At 42.5% G+C, this 4,887-nt stretch overlaps 1 pseudogene; it reads left to right on the top strand.

Annotated features, from left to right (window-relative positions):
* The first annotated feature begins 1,720 nt into the window (after window positions 1–1,720).
* Window positions 1,721–3,799, top strand: LOC113055874 (muscarinic acetylcholine receptor M3-like; annotated as a pseudogene).
* Window positions 3,800–4,887: the final 1,088 nt, after the last annotated feature.

Raw genomic sequence — 4,887 nt, 5'->3', positions numbered from 1 at the left:
CAGTTTTGCAGAAGTTTTTTCTAGGATCTGAAAGACTGGTATGGAGGTCAGTGGCTCAATGCATTCTACGCAGAATAAGTGGACTTGGTCTGGACAATGTGTTGTTTTTAATGGACTCTAAAAAATTAGATTTCAGAGGAGTTCCTGCTTTTTATCGAAGTCTCTTCAAAATATGGAGCCTGTTTTAAACCTCAATGGATGGAACCGTTAATGTCCCTGTACTGGTTGCTCGAAGAGCCCATTGTGTGTGGAGCACGTTTTGATGTATCTGGTGATGATTTACCAGGTCTAAAGAATTTGTTGTACAGAAGTAAATCTTTACAGTTGAAACACATTATAAATAATGCAGGCCCTGATTTTAAAGATGTAGAAGCAGTTTCAGCCTTTTAAAGGTAAAGTCTGCCCGATACATTAAACGATTTTTAGATAAACTTCAGGGGGCTTTGAATGTACAAGAAAAATGTTTACTTGATGATTGCAGTAAGAAACGCATATTTCCAGATTGTGAAGATTTCTTCCCAGATATAAGTATTTTACCTGATCTATCTTCATTTAATGACATTAATCCCTTGTTGAAGAAGGAAATTGATGTGCAAATAGATTTTTTTGAAGTTAAAGGGAAAGCTTTGTACAGAAGTATTGTGAAAGTGCTGAATGTTAAATGGTTAAATAGAAACGATACTGTATGGAGAGAAACATTACAGATGACTGAAACAACAAAACCAGTGTGGAGGATTCTGTACAAACCTCCGTTACCTAAAAGAGTTGGTGACCTTCAATGGAGAATACTCCATGGGGCTATAGCAGTTAACTCTTTTGTGGCAATGTTGAACCCAAATGTAAATGAGAATTGTCCTTTTTGCAATGAAAGGGAGACAGTGTTTCATTGTTTTATGTTTTGTAGCAGACTTAGTTTTTTGTTCAGTCTTTTAGAGCTTCTTTTCAAATCTTTTGAGGTTTGTTTCACAAAGCAGGATTTTATTCTTGGTTGTATGTATACCATTAAGAAAAAATGTAAATGTCATTTGCTTAATTTTATTGTTGGCATTGCAAAGTTGGCCATTTATATAACTAGGAGAAATGAAATTGAACAGAAAGGGGAACAAGAACTTATAACCGCTTTTAAAAAAATGGTAAAATCACGACTTGTAATTGAGTTTAATTTTTATAAATTAATGAGTACATTGGATATTTTTGAAGTTGAGTGGTGCTGTGATAATGTGCTGTGTTCATTAGTTGAAAATGAACTGGTTATTTCTGAAGTGTTGATGTAAGATCTTTAATAGATTGAAAAGTATGTGATGTTGTTTTCTATGATATTTTTGTTATAAAAGGATTTTCAAAATTCAAAAATTCTCTCTCTCTCTCTCTGTCTCTCTCTCTCTCTCCCTCCCTCTCTCCCTCTCTCTCTCTCTCTCTCTCTCTGTCAGGCTGAGCTCGTATCCGTCCACAGTTTGACGTTGAGTTTTGTCGCTGTGTAATCAAACTCAAACATCCTGCAAACATCAGACAGTCCGTGAGAATCTTCCTCTTCCTGTGGATCACGACGTCCTCAGATACGCCTTGAACTCAAGAGCTTCACAGTTTAGAGAAGATGCAAGCAGAGTCACAAAAATAACGATGTCACTATCTGACAGATATCAGAGCTATAGCTGTGTAATATAATATAATATAATCAATTGTAGTTAGTTTCTTTTTAATAGTAATACAATAAAAGATTTGTGTCCCTGGAGCACAAAAGCAGTCTTGAATCTCTGATGCATAATAATATGATATGATCAGAGAGTTGTGTGTGAGATCAGTCTGTCTAGTTCTCATGGTAATATCTCTCGTCTCTCAGGTTCGTCCACAGAGTATGTCACCATGAACCTGACGCTGAGCGCCGAGCCCGGACCATTCCTGACCAACAGCTCTCCAGGGATGCGGGCCAATCCCGTCACAGCGTTCGTACCATGTGACGTAAAGACCGTCAACGATTCGCTCCTCATGCATGGCTCCAATCTGACCGTCAATGCCACTCTGCAGTCACCAGAATCGCTCGGTGGACACAACATCTGGCAGATCGTGATGATCGTGTTCCTGTGCGGCTCGCTGTCCTTAGTCACCATCACCGGGAACATCCTGGTCCTGGTGTCCTTTAAAGTCAACAAGCAGCTGAAGACGGTGAATAACTATTATTTGCTCAGCCTGGCATTCGCAGACCTCATCATCGGCGTGCTTTCGATGAACCTCTACACTACGTATATAATCATGGACCACTGGGCGCTGGGGAACTGGGCGTGCGATCTGTGGCTAGCGGTCGATTACGTCGCTAGCAATGCTTCAGTGATGAACCTGCTGGTCATCAGCTTCGACAGGTACTTCTCCGTCACTCGTCCGCTGACGTACAGAGCCAAACGCACCACGAAGAGAGCCATGACCATGATCGGACTCGCCTGGTCCATTTCCTTCATCCTCTGGGCACCAGCGATCCTCTTCTGGCAGTATTTCGTCGGGGAGCGGACGGTTCCTCCGGGAGAATGCTACATCCAGTTCCTCTCGGAGCCGATCACCACTTTCTGCACAGCCATCGCTGCTTTCTATCTGCCGGTCACCATCATGACCGTCCTCTACTGGCGGATCTACAAGGAGACGGAGAACCGCTCCAAAGAGCTGGCTGGACTCAAGGGTTCGGGGAACCAAGGGAGTCCGGAGGAACCCGTGGGGAATCCGGGAAGCTCCTGCAGTCACAGCAGTTCGGAGCTCCACTCGTCCAGCCAGAGAAGCTCTGGGAGAACCAGGACCGGACGGTTTGGGTTCTGGCCGTTGAGTTGTAAAGCTTGGAAGAGTCGCAAGCGGCGACTCGGACAGCTGGAATAACAACGAAACCACCGTGTCCATTGACCAGTCGGATCAAGAGGAGGAAGAGGACGGAGAAGACGCCCGAGCCGTGTACTCCATCTCCGAGAATCACCACCCAACTGAAGACGCCGCGAGACCGTCCAGAAAGGGATTGTCCGGTCACTCCAAAACATCCGTGAGCTCCAAAGATCAACCCAACGCCCAGCATCTCCCTCAAAGACTCGGCGCTCGCCAAACGCTTCGCCTCGAAGGCCAAGACGCAGGTCAACAAGCGCAAGAAGATCTCTCTGGTGAAAGAGAAGAAAGCAGCGCAGACGCTGAGCGCCATCCTCCTGGCCTTCATCATCACGTGGACGCCGTACAACATCATGGTCCTGGTGAACACCTTCTGTGACGAGTGCATCCCCGAGACGCTGTGGGCTCTGGGATACTGGCTGTGTTACGTCAACAGCACGGTTAACCCCATGTGTTACGCGCTCTGCAACAAGACCTTTCGCACCACCTTCAGATCCATCCTGCTGTGTCAGTGGAGTCAGAACAAACCCAACAAGCCTCGGCTCCAGCAGAGACAGCCAGCGGCCACCTTCCGGAAACAGAGTCCTGCAGATCTCTAGAGACGTTTGGAGGAACTGCGTCGCTTCTGAAGGGCTGTAGAGTTTGTACAGTGTTCATGTTCGTAGGAGCCTCAGTTAGACTGTGTGACTACATCCACAAAAAAACCTACAGGAACGAGACGATTCCTGCGTTTCCTACTGAAGTGAAGGGTCAGCTGGGACATGCAGTATTTAAGGGCTCATTTGTGCAACCCTACAGTATTTTCTCACAATTTTGACTCGTAATGTACATTGAAATTCTGATTCATCTGAACACTAAAGATATTTTGAACCAAACAGTTGATGGTAGCCTTTGACAGCCATAGTATGAAAATATGTAAAGTCATGGCCAAAAATATTGGCACCCTTGGAAATCAATTGATTAGAGAAAAACATTAATTTCATAATGACATTTCCCCCCATTTTAAATTCTTATTATCCAATGAAAAGATACATTTTTGTGTATTTTTTAAATAAAAGATCAAAAGGATTAACAATGCACATGAATTTTCCCAGCCGCCTTTGATCATATTTACCAAGGGTGCCAATACTTTTGGCCATGACTGTATATATATACTATGGTCAATGGCTACCATCAAGTGTTTGTGTAATTTATCCCTATTCACTTTCCCAGATCATGTTTACGTGTTTCATCAGGGTTTATGGTGGATGTTGTGGTACTCTGTGGTTTCTACTTTAAGAAAATGAGTTTGATTTCACCCTCATTAATGTTTTAAATATATATTTCCACTCTTAGTCAAGTGCACATTACAAGACTCAAACGCTTTATGTTTTAACACTTTATTTGAATAGTCCACTTTAGACTTAGACTAACGAACGATTATTCAGTAATGTTTTTAACGTTTTATTTTGATTGTACTATTAAAATGAGTTCCTTATTGTAACTTGATACTTTTATGACTTAATTCATTATTTGCTTGTCATCAACTCACAACTTTTTTTTTTTTTCATGAAACCCATTTTGGTAAATCCAGGAGTAATGTAGTGTTGAATACTCTTTAGATGTTGACATCAAAGAATGGAATATATTTTCTGAGTTATGATGTAGTTGCAAAGTTACTTCTAGTTAGTCAAATGTCTGAAGTGGACGATTGAAATAAAGTGTGACATCCAAGAAAATCTCCAGACTGCAACCTGAAGTTGTCATTTCTAATGCAGAAACATGCACTGATTTACAGTAAGTACTGAAGTATAATTAAATAGGGAAATGTTTTAATTCTAGATTGTTGTGTAAAATGTTCCCACACAGTAACGTACGATTCCTCTGTACTTTTAAACCCCTGAGAGCAGAATGAGCCGATAAAACATGGAGATGGTGAAGCAGTGCCAGCGGAGGGCGAGGCCGTGAGAAGACCGAGCCAAAAAACCCTGCTGTCCACGTCTCCTGAAACACGCTCCCATCCCTGGTTTTGGCTTCGTTTTCCTAATGTAA

The sequence above is a fragment of the Carassius auratus genome, chromosome 37 (assembly GCF_003368295.1).
Source record: "Carassius auratus strain Wakin chromosome 37, ASM336829v1, whole genome shotgun sequence".
In the NCBI taxonomy this organism is placed as follows: domain Eukaryota; kingdom Metazoa; phylum Chordata; class Actinopteri; order Cypriniformes; family Cyprinidae; genus Carassius; species Carassius auratus.
Note: the sequence above shows the minus strand (reverse complement) of the source record. Positions and strands in the feature narration are given on the sequence as shown.